This window comes from Siphateles boraxobius, unplaced genomic scaffold (genome assembly GCF_051911475.1).
Source record: "Siphateles boraxobius isolate OS27281-9 unplaced genomic scaffold, OSU_SipBor_1 519, whole genome shotgun sequence".
Lineage (NCBI taxonomy): Eukaryota > Metazoa > Chordata > Actinopteri > Cypriniformes > Leuciscidae > Siphateles > Siphateles boraxobius.
In genome coordinates, this window is record NW_027509163.1 from 21,124 (window position 1) to 33,901 (window position 12,778).

A 12,778-nucleotide genomic window follows, 5' to 3' on the forward strand; every position below is an offset into this window, starting at 1 on the left:
ATAAGTGTATGAATTCATGAGTTTATAAGTTTATGAGTTTATAAGTGTATGATTTCATGAGTTCATAAGTGTCAAAGTTTATGAGTTTAGAGTTTATAAGTTTAAATGAGTAAGAGTTCAGAGTTTATTAATTTATGAGTTTAAGAGTTCATAAGTGTATGAATTCATGAGTTTATAAGTGTACGAGTTTATGAGCTCTGAGTTCATAAGTGTATGAATTCATGAGTTCATAAGTGTATGAATTCATGAGTTCATAAGTGTCAAAGTTTATGAGTTTAGAGTTTATAAGTTTAAATGAGTAAGAGTTCAGTCTATTAATTTATGAGTTTAAGAGTTCATAAGTGTATGAATTCATGAGTTTATAAGTGTATGAGTTTATGAGCTCTGAGTTTATAAGTGTATGAATTCGTGAGTTCATAAGTGTATGAATTCATGAGTTTATAAGTGTACGAGTTTATGAGTTTAGAGTTTATAAGTTTAAATGAGTAAGAGTTCAGAGTTTATGAGTTAATTTATGAGTTTAAGAGTTCATAAGTGTATGTATTTATGAGTTTATAAGTGTAGGAGTTTATAAGTGTACGAGTTTATGAGTTTAGAGTTTATAAGTTTAAATGAGTCTAAGAGTTCAAGTCTAGAGTTTATTAATTTATTATGAGTTTAAGAGTTTAAGTGTAGATAGATAAGTGTCATAGATATATGAGTTTATTAGTTTAAATGAGTCTCAATGGCTCATATAGTATATAGAATGGCAGTTTGATTCAGTCTAGGGCTTCAAGGAGTTTAGATTTGAATTTTTGGCAGTTGAGGAGTTTGAAAATCTGAACATTCCGCAATGTTAAGTCAATGGGTGTTTTTTGGGGGTTTTGAACGTCATTTTTAGGAAAACCGTAAGTCCGATCAGTCTGAAAAGATATAGCACACCGAGTCAGAACAGTTTGAGTGGCTGAGCCGAGTTTGGAGTATGTGGAGTTAAAGCTCTAGGAGGAGTTAGAGTTGTAAATTTTTGCGCTCAGAAGAATAATAATAATAACTAGAAAAAGTTCGTCGAGACAAACTTTAAGTTGGCTTGTGAAAGTTTGGACCAGAAAGTTTGAAGAAGTATAAAGTAGTTTGAAGTTTAAATTAGTTTATAGTTTAAATTAGTTTAAAGTTTAAATAAGTTTAAATTAGTTTAAAGTTAAAAGTAGTTAGAAGTTTAAATTAGTTTGAAGCTTAAAGTAGTTTGAAGTTTGAAATAGTTTGAAGTTTAAATTAGTTTATAGTTTAAATTAGTTTAAAGTTTAAATTAGTTTAAATTTTAAAGTAGTTTGAAGTTTATATTAGTTGCTAGGGTGTTCTGGGTGGTTGCTATGGTGTTGCTAGGGTGTTTTAAGGTATTTTAGGTGGTTGCTAGGGTGTTCTGGGTGGTTGCTATGGTGTTGCTAGGATGTTCTAGGATATTTTGGGTGGTTGCTATGGTGTTGCTAGGGTGATTTAAGGTATTTTGGTGGTTGCCAGGGTGTTCCTGGTGGTTGCTAGGCAGTTGCCAGGGTGTTCTGGGTGGTTGCTATGGTGTTGCTAGGGTGTTCTAACGCCTTTTGGGTGGTTGCTAGGGTGTTCTGGGTGGTTGCTAGGCAGTTGCTAGGGTGTTCTGGGTGGTTGCTATGGTGTTCTAGGCTTTTTTGGGTGGTTGTTATGGTGTTGCTAGGGTGATTTAAGGTATTTTGGGTGGTTGCCAGGGTGTTCTGGGTGGTTGCTAGGCAGTTGCTAGGGTTTTCTGTGTGGTTGCTATGGTGTTGCTAGGGTGTTCTAGGCTTTTTTGGGTGGTTGCTATGATGTTGCTAGGGTGTTTTAAGGTATTTTGGGTGGTTGCTAGGGTGTTATGGGTGGTTGCTAGGCAGTTGCTAGAGTGTGCTGGGTGGTTGCTATGGTGTTGCTAGGGTGTTTTTAGGTATTTTGGGTGGTTGCTAGGGTGTTCTGGGTTGTTGCTAGGCAGTTGCTAGGGTGTTCTGGTGGTTGCTAGGGTGTTCTAGGGTGTTCTAGAGTATTCTGGGTGGTTGCTATGGTGTTGCTACGATGTTTTAAGGTATTTTGGGTGGTTGCTAGGGTGTTCTGGGTGGTTGCTAGGCAGTTGCTAGGGTGTTCTGGGTGGTTGCTATGGTGTTGCTAGGGTGTTCTAGGGTATTTTGGGTGGTTGTTATGGTGTTGCTAGGGTGATTTAAGGTATTTTGGGTGGTTGCTAGGGTGTTCTGGGTGGTTGCTAGGATGTTGCTAGGGTGTTCTAGGGTATTTTGGGTGGTTGCTATGGTGTTGCTAGGGTGATTTAAGGTATTTTGGGTGGTTGCTAGGGTTTTCTTGGTGGTTGCTAGGCAGATGCTAGGGTGTTCTGGGGGTTGCTAGGCAGTTGCTAGGGTGTTCTAGGGTATTTTGGGTGGTTGCTATGGTGTTGCTAGGGTGTTTTAAGGTTTTTTGGGTGGTTGTTAGGGTGTTCTGGGTGGTTGCTAGGCAGTTGCTAGGGTGTTCTAGGGTATTATTTGGGTGGTTGTTATGGTGTTGCTAGGGTGTTTTAAGGTATTTTGGTTGTTTGCTAGGGTGTTCTGGGTGGTTGCTAGGCAGTTGCTAGGGTGTTCTACGCTATTTAGAATGGTTGCTAGGGTGTTGCTAGGGTGTTTTAAGGCATTTTGGGTGGTTGCTAGGGTGTTATGGGTGGTTGCTATGGTGAACTATTTATGAATTTAAAAGTTCATAAGTGTATTAATTTATGAAAATTCATAAGTGTATGAATTCATGAGTTTATAAGTTTATGAGTTTATGTGTACGAGTTTATGAGTTTACAGTTTATAAGTTTAAATGAGTAAGAGTTCAGAGTTTATTAATTTATGAGTTTGAGTTCATAAGTGTATGAATTCATGAGTTTATAAGTGTACGAGTTTGAGTTTATGATTTCATGAGTTCATAAGTTTATGAATTCATGAGTTTATAAGTGTACGAGTTTATGAGTTTAGAGTTTATAAGTTAAGAGTTTATAAGTTTAAATGAGTAAGAGTTCAGAGTTTATTCATTCATGAGTTTGTGTTCATAAGTGTATGAATTCATGAGTTCATAAATGTATGAGTTTATAAGTTTATGAATTTATGAGTTCATAAGTGTATGAATTCATGAGTTTATAAGTGTACGAGTTTATGATTATATGATTTCATGAGTTCCTAAAGTTTATGAATTCATGAGTTTATAAGTGTATGAGTTTAGAGTTTATAAGTTTAAATGAGTAAGAGTTCAGAGTTTATTCATTTATGAGTTTGATTTCATAAGTGTATGAATTCATGAGTTTATATGTGTGTATGAGTTTATAAGTTTATGAATTCATGAGTTCATAAGTGTATGAATTCATGAGTTCATAAGTTTTGTGAGTTTAAATGAGTAAGAGTTCAGAGTTTATTAGTTTATGAGTTTGATTTCATAAGAGTTTGAATTCATGAGTTTATAAGTGTATGAGTTTATAAGTGTACAAGTTTATGAGTTTAGAGTTTATAAGTTTAAATGAGTCTAAGAGTTCAAGTTTAGAGTTTATTAATTTATTGTGAGTTTCAGGCCCTGTCCACACGGACACGGGTATTTTTATAACCGTGACTTTTTTTACGCGGTTCGGCCGTTCGTCCACACGAAAACGCACTGAAACCGAACATTTTTGAAAACCCCTGCCAGGGTGAGGATTTTCAGAAACGCCGGTTACAGTGTTGTCGTGTAGACAGTGAAACCGGGGTTTTTGCCTTGCGACGTCAGAGTGTGCGCCGTTATCAGCTGTGTTTGACATCAGATTTGCGCTTCTGATTGGCCAACGTGGCTTTAGGGTTAAGGTTTATATCACCGCCTGCTGGCGTGGCATGCTCTTGACCGCGCTTGATTGCGTGTTTTTACGTTTTCATGTAGACGGAGACCGAGCATGTGTGGACGGGATTTTTTTTTAAAACGCTGTAGGAAAAACTCCGGTTATAAAAATACCCGTGTCCGTGTGGACATGGCCTAAGATTAGATAGATAAGTGCAATAGTTAGATGAGTTTATTAGTTTAAATGAGTCTCAATGGCTCATATAGTGTATAGAATGGCAGTTTGATTGAGTCTAGGGCTTCAAGGTATTTAAATTTGAATTTTTGACAGTTGGGGAGTTTGAAAATCTGAACATTCCGCAATGTTAAGTCAATGGGAGTTTTTTTCGAGTTTGATCGTAATTTTTAGGAAAACTGTAAGTCCGATCAGTTAGAAAAGATATAGCATACCGAGTCAGAACAGTTTGAGTGTCTGTGCTCTCACAAGCCAACTTAATAAGTTTAAATAGGATTTCAGTAAGTTGGCTCTCACAGGCCAACTTAATAAGTTTAAATAGGATTTTAGTAAGTTGGCTTTCTCAAGCCAACTTAAGTTTAAATAGGATTTCAGTAAGTTGGCTCTCACAAGCCAACTTAATAAGTTTAAATAGGATTTCAATAAGTTGGCTCTCACAAGCCAACTTAATAATAATAAGTTTAAATAGGATTTCAGTAAGTTGGCTTTCACAAGCCAACCTAACTAGAAAAAGTTTGTTGAGACAAACTTTAAGTTGGCTTGTGAAAGTTTTGACCAGAAAGTTTAAATTAGTATAAAGTTTAAATTAGTTTGAATGTTAAAGTAGTTTGAAGTTTAAAGTTTAAAGTAGTTTAAATCTTAAATTAGTTTAAAGTTAAATTAGTTTGAATTTTAAAGTAGTTTGAAGTATAAATTAGTTTAAAGTTTAAAATAGTTTAAAGTTTAAGGTAGCTTAAAGTTTAAAGTATAGTTTGAAGTATTTTAAAGTTGCTAGGGTGTTTCTAGTGGGTTGCTAAGGTGTTCTGAGTGGTTGTGAGGCGGTTGCTAAGGTATTTTGAGTGGTTGCTAGGGTGTTCTGGGTGGTTGCTATGTTGTTGCTAAGGTGTTCTAGGGTATTTTGGGTGGTTGCTATGCTGTTGCTAGGGTGTTTTAAGGTATTTTTTGTGGTTGCTATGGTTTTCTGGGTGGTTGCTATGGTGTTGCTAGGGTGTTCTAGGCTATTTTGCGTGGTTGCTGTGGTTTTGCTAGGGTGTTTTAAGGTATTTTGGGTGGTTGCTAGGGTGTTCCGGGTGGATGCTATGGTGTTGCTAGGGTTTTCTATGCTATTTTGGGTGGTTGCTATGGTGTTGCTAGGGTGTTTTAAGGTATTTTGTATGGTTGCTAGGGTGTTCTGGGTGGTTGCTAGGCGGTTGCTAGGGTGTTCTGGGTTGTTGCTATGGTGAACTATTGATGAATTTAAAAGTTCATAAGTGTATGAATTAAGGAAAATGTATAAGTGTATGTATTCATGAGTTCATAAGTTCAAATTCATGAAAAAGATTAGTTAGAAAGAAAGGTGAAATTGAACAGGTGGGCGTGGCTATCCTTTGATCTTCCCCCGCCCCTTACGGTTCCTCCCCTTCCTGTCCCGCCCATTGTCCCGTCCCTTCCGGTCCCGCCCCTTCCTGTTACCTTTGACCTAGTTCCGCCCCTTCTTGTTACCTTTAACCTAGTTCCGCCCCTTCCTGTTACCTTTAACCTAGTTCCGCCCCTTCCGGTTACCTTTGACCTAGGCCGTTTCTCAATATGCGTTCTTGTCTGTACTTGTGTTCTTGTGGACTTGTGTGTTCTTGTGGCCCAAGTACTGTCTCAATACACAAGTTTGCATTTTGGCAAGAACGGTTAAAAATCCCGGAAGTGTTCTTGACACGCCCATTTTACCGAGGATGCATCGGTTGGTAACTTGTGTGAACTTGACGGCAGATATATCCCAGCATTCATTTCGGCATTCAAGGAAGGAGCGTGGAGCAGAAAGGCAGAACAACAGTAAGTCGTTTTTCTACAATTTCGTATGCTATTTCATCACTAAATTCACTTCTGATAGCATTTGAGGCGAGAAATATACTGTGTAGATTTCAAATATTGCCATTTTTACGAAAATTTATGGCGAATCGAAAATATGCTCAAACATCTTCGGTAGTGAAGAATCTCCATAAGCGCACGCGGGTGTAGCTAGCAAGCCAACCGGCCAGTCATGCTAAAAACCTGGCTGTTATCATCAATAATTCTTGTTATGTTTGGGTACTGAAGACGGCGCTGTGTGGGGGTATTGCGCAATACCAGCAAGAACACATCGCCTCAAACTGTCAGCAGCGTTCTGTGTGCTCGTCACCTTGTAAGTTCATTCTTCCAATAACAACTAGCAAGAGCGTTCTCCCCAAGAACACAAGTCCGTTCTTTGCATTCTTGGTTTTGAGAAACGGCCCTAGTTTCCGCCCCTTCCGGTTACACTTTCTGTCAAAATGATGGATGGTTACCTTTGACCTAGTTCCGCCCCTTCCGGTTACACTTTCTGTCAAAATGATGGATGGTTACCTTTGACCTAGTTCCGCCCCTTGCGGTTACAGCTTCTGTCAAAATGATGGATGGTGACAGTTAGTTTGATCGTTTGAAGTTCATTTGATCAAGAAAAGGGAGGTATTGGGCTTTGATGTTAACATAAGCTTTGATGTTACAGTTACAAAGTGATGTGACAGTTAGTTTGATCAAGCAAAAAGTGTGATAGTTAGTTTGAGATGTATTGGCTTTGATGGTGACAGTTAGTTTGATTGTTTGAAGTTGGTGTTTAGTCACCGCCCCTGCATTCCTGAGCCTTATCAAGGGCAGCTGTGAAAGTGATAAGAAAAAATGGAAGTTTATGGAACTTCCATTTAAAGTAAAATGGAAGTTGGAAGTTTATCTGTTCTGTAAAAGAATATAAAATAAAACCTTACACAAAAAGTGTAAAATAAATTTAGAACTATTCACTGAAGCAAGCATTTCAGTTTAAATTAAATGGTGGACGTTTATCTGATCTTTAAAAGAATATAAAATAAAACCTCACACAAAAAGTTTAAATAAAATGAAGTCACAAAAATATTGCAAACAATCCAATGTATGAATGATATCACACTGTCTCAAAAACATAGAGAGTGAGCGTCTATGTATGTGTGTCTTTGTCAAGGCAGTAAAAGGATGCGCCGAGTGCACTTATCTGTCTGTTTAGATGAAATAAAATAATCTTACATGTTTTTACAGAACTGAAGAAAAATCACACGCTAGAGCCGGATCTCTCTGAAATGTATCTCCAATTATAATCTTTTTGGCCCGTAACCAGTTAGGGATGCGTCTGTTCGACATGAAATACATGCTTTGTCTGTATGAGACGGTGATTTTGGGTCAGGGACGGAGTCGCGAGATAAGACGCTAACATGCGCGGTGCAATGGCGACATCTAGTGGACACGGAACACTGTTTTTTCTCCATATCCAAATATAAATACAGATGTCCTCAGGCCAAAAATCATCAGAAACTTCTTTTCCTGACTCAGCTCAATCATCTCTTCTTGGTCATCAAAATGCAAAACTGTGAGTATTTATTTTCTCTATATTTTATCTGTTATAATAATATAATTTTGTTCCACCATCTGCACTATGCAAAATTGGTATTAGTTTAATATGATTGTTTATACATTATTGTTTTAAACATGGATGCATTGTGCTATTGAAGTCTCAACTGCTTTATGTTTATCTACTGTAACTCAAATCTCCATTATGCTATCTGTTTAATGTTTATCTGTTGATGTTGGTATTTTTTTTATCATAAAACTATGATTTTTTTAAAAAAAAACTGTTATACCGTTTTAAAGTTTCATTGGACTATGGGGTTTTATCTGTTATAATAATATGATTTTTAACGTGGTGGTTTTCATTCCTATGGTGTATCAATCATGCAATGTGCTATTGCCTTTATTTAATTATTTTTAATTTTTAAAAACTGTTTATTAGTTTTAAACACACATGCATTATGATATTGATATCGCTATATTAATATGGGTTTTCGACCGTTTAAGCTTCAGAAAACATAAATTATAATGCTGTGCTTTTTTCACCATTGAGTGACTTTTATTATGAAAAGACTAGGCTTTTCTAACAGGAAGTGTCCGGTGTTTGCTTAGCTAGCAGCTATGCTGTGATTCTGTTTTTTGCTATGTATCATTTCTGTTTGCATTAAATCGATGTTTTGCCATTGCGTTGTTTTGTTATCTATTTACTATGACAGCGCCGCGCTCCCGGTTATTAGGCATGCCATAGCTTAGCACCGCTCCTGTTAGAAATGCATGGTTTAGCTTAGCAGCGCGTGCTACGTTGCTAACTGCTCTTAAATATTTTTGACATCATGTATCATAACTAGTTTTGATACGTATCTGTTTCACAAGGCAGATCGATCTGTTTTTGATATATTGGCATGTTATTTTTAGACCTAAAAAGCTTGTTTTAGTCACTGTCTTAAACACACCATGTTATTGATACGGAAACTAAGCAACTCTCCGGCGCCACCTGGTTACCCGGAGTTAAAACTACATCCTGTTATGGTGAAATTGTCCCCTCTAGTGCACCGTTGGGATATAACATCCTGTTATGGCGAAATTGCGCCACCTGGTTACCCGGAGTTAAAACTACATCCTGTTATGGCGAAATTGACTCCTCTAGTGCACCGTTGTGATATAACATCCTGTTATGGCGAAATGCCGCCACCTGGTTACCCGTAGTTAAAACTGCATCTGTTTTGATGAAATTGTGCCCCCTAGTGCACCATGGTGATGTAACATTATGTTATGCTGAAATTGTGCCTCCTTACGTTCCGGGGTGATATAACATACTGAAAAATAATGATTATTATTATTTTATTTTTTAATCATTTATTTTTTATTTAATTTTTATTTCTTTATTTTTTTATTTAAAGCATCTGTCTGTAGGCGTGTCATCAAACAAGCATATAAAACGACTTACAAGTGTTTCCATTCATAACAGGATTTTTTCCCCCAGGTCCGAATTCCGAGAGCGGCGCTTTCGATGACACTGATACATGTGAGGCCTGATCTTTTTCTATTCTTTTATAAATTATTAAATACATTTTAATAATATTTTAAAATAAATAAAAATGTAATTCTCTCTTTTCTTTTTAAATTCGCAGCAGCTACTCCGGTGATTGATGCAGACAACGCATCGGATGGTAAAAACAAGACCCATCGTCGATGTAAATTTTTTTCTAACGCCTATGAGAAACCTAATTTATTTATTTTAGATTTCATATATTTTATTACGCAACCCGGCTTTCCCCTGACAGATCACACTCAAGAAGAGAATGAAGACCTCACCAGTGCTGAAGTAGCAGAGGCGACTGACCCCACTTCGGCCCGTGCTGAGGATCAAATAGCCCTTACCGACTCAGCTTTAGACCAGCGCCCCGGACCAAGCGTAGAGTCTTTGAGAAAGAAGACTAGAAAAACGGATCGTTCTACCTCACCGATCAGTCCTGAGAGAAAAACAACCCATTTTGTCCCGGCGATCAGTCCTGAAAGCAGTCCTGACAGGAAAACTTTTTGTCCGACTCCACCGAACAGTGCTGAGGCGAGTCTTGACAGTGTATTTCTTTATGGTAAGACTATCTACATTATTTTGTATTTAAACTCAAATTGATTCATATCATTAAGATTTTCGAGTTATATTTCTACACAGCTGGGTCCGGTAGAAGCCCTGACACCATGACTGGTTGGAATACACCTCAACGCATCGCTTGGGATCAGAGTTCTTGGACAAGCGAGCAAGCTGAGGTGACAACCACAAACGCTGGTCAATCAGCATATCCTTTTCTCTCACCGCCGGAAGAAGAGCCAGCTGCGCATCACCCAACTGATGAACCACTCAACGATAGTTCTCTGACCTCTAGGCTCATTAATGCAATAGAGACATTAGTGGAAGAGTTTCGTGACACACAGGTTGATAGAAATAACCAATACATCGAACTACGCGATGTACAAGATGCTATAATCACCAAATTGAATGCACTGCACAGTGAGAGACCAAACGAAACGCATAGCAGATTAGACGCATTGCGCTGTGAGCTTCGGGCCTCTCAGCTCGAGACACATAGTCGATTGACACACAGGATCGCTTTATTCAAAATTTGGCCGATGAAATATTCAGACGTAACCAAAGTATGCAGGCAGTCATCTGTGAGGATTTTGATACAATCGGTCGCATGTACACCGAATACCACCGTGAGCATATGCTTTCGATCCGTCATCTCATTCTCACCATCCTATATGAAACAGCTGAGTAATCCTTGTACCCCATTAAACTTTTACGGTTGTAGTCATTTTCTTTAGCTATCATCTAGTATACTCTATGATTTTGTAATATTTCATTTGCAGAGTAATCCTTGTACCCCATTAAACTTTTACGGTTGTAGTCATTTTCTTTAGCTACCATCTAGCATACTCTATGATTTTGTAATATTTCATTTTTACTTTTTACATGTACTCTATGATTTTATGCATGCTTTGATTTTTCCATATACTCTATGTTTTTCATGTTGATTTTGTAATATTTCATCTATGGTTTTTACATATACTCTGTGATTTTATATTCTATGTTTTGGTCTGAAATCTTAAAATGGATGGTTCAAAATGCTTTTGTGCAGGCGCTTTCCAACCAGGCCAATGTCCCGCAGAACTGTCACCGGACGAGATTGAAATGCTAAGTATGCTGCCTGACGAGCTATTAACGTATACAGATTCTTTAGACCAGTATTTGTTTAATCTAGAATCTTCACAACACTCGTCTAATTTGGATCTTTTTGAATTAGCCGTAAATCCAAATATGAATTTGTTCGATCATGTGCTAAGCGTAGACAATGATCCTGTTGTACAATGCGGCGGTGATTAAAATAACCCACCCTTCACATTAGAGCCCGACCGATATGGATTTTTGGGGGCCGATGCCGATACCGATATTAGGGAGTAAAAAAAAGCCCGATACCGATATATCGGCCGATATTATTTATGTGTATATTATAATACAGTAGCAATATTATTTATGTGTATTATAGTACAGTATACCAGTCAAAAGTTTGGACACTTTCCTATTGGTGTGTACAAACTTTTGATGGGTACTTTACACAGTAGCTATAAACAGAATAAATATATTTTATAAACACGTTTTGCAATGATCACTCAAATGTGGTAATCAAACACTTGTGTGACACAGATATGTAATGGAGGCAGGGGGAATGATAGAATGAGAATTATACAGCTGAGCTGTAACCAAACTAGTTTGCATTGCATGTTATATTATATTATATTATATTCTAAATACTGTTGCATAATCTTCACTAACGACGAGTTTGTCTTTTAATTTAGTCATAACTTGTAACAATAAATATATAAAAAGTGTCACTGACAAAACCTTATTATCTTCTATTTTTACTCTTAATTCCTCTAATCTCTACCAGTGGAGGAAGAACTCAGATCTTTTTACTAAAGTAAAATGAATAATATCATAATGATGAAAACGTTTTTAATTACATATGTACAGTACTTTTATACTATTTTAAATAATTAGTAAGCAAAATGTACTAAACGTGAAACTAGGCTACTCTTAATGCAAAATGGCCCTATATAAAGTGTTATAATTATATACATTTTTGGAATATTGCTTGATGTTGTAACGTAGCGTTATCAGGCAGAATGAGCTTTAACACTGTGTCTACACCGGACGCGGCCGTTACTGCTCGCGTCGCAACAGCTGTTTACCCTAGACAAAGCAGAATCAGTTTACTGTCGGAGATCGCTCGCGCCACGCATTTTAATCAATGTTTCATCAACCAATTGCCTTAATAAATAAGAAGAAGGCCTAAATATAGCAGACAATATAATCAGGACTTCTCAGCTGCGCGCTTGCAATAGTCACAAGCTCACACAATACGTGACAGAGGCTTGTAGCAGAGAAATCAATTCTGTGAATTACACTGCGCAAATCACAAGTAGGCTACTACCCACCGGATGAAGAAGGGTTGGCTCTCAGTCTCCACAGGCTACATAAAATATTCATTTTATTTTATTTTATTTTATTTTTCATGTTTGCATTTATGAGGAAAAAACAATGTTACAGACGCGACAGTTCAGCACTACGGACGTGAGCGCTCTGAAAGCGGCACTAATGCTTTGAAACTTTCACATAGACATCAAACAGAAAGTACAAAACCTTTCGTTTCAAAGTGAATTTCGTTTTGTATTAATTGTATCTTAATTTTAATCAATGTTTCATCAGCCATTTGCCTGGATTTAATTTATAAGAAGTAAATTTAGCAGACGATAGATAATCTCGACACGGAAGCGCCTGCGGGTGAACTGGAGCTCGTCTCATGAACCGAAACTCAGCGTATAGACCTGAGAATTGAAATATATCTATATTGAAATGTCTACTTTTAAACAGAACAATTCAAAACGAAAGACAGACAGACTCATGTAATCGTATGAAATGTGCATTTCTCTCTGGCGCGCGCTCACTGAAGATCGCGAGTCAGCATCGTTAACTTCATCTTTGGCTGACACTGACTGAAAACACTTGTTTATTAATAAACAATTAAAATGTCTCCTTGCTATATTTGTTGTATTCATAATCATTATTTTTGCCAGTTCTTGTGACAGCTTTTAGGTGCTTTATTGGCAGCGCCACCCTTACATGAATCACCGTACCCGCATTTTTTAAAATATTCATTTATCGGCCATTATAAATGCCGATAACGATAGTTAGGAAAATGCCTAAAATCGGCCGATAATATCGGCCCGCCGATATATCGGTCGGGCTCTACTCCACATCTAGCACCGCTGATGCACCCACAGATCCTGACCACGACAACACAGAGCCTCCCG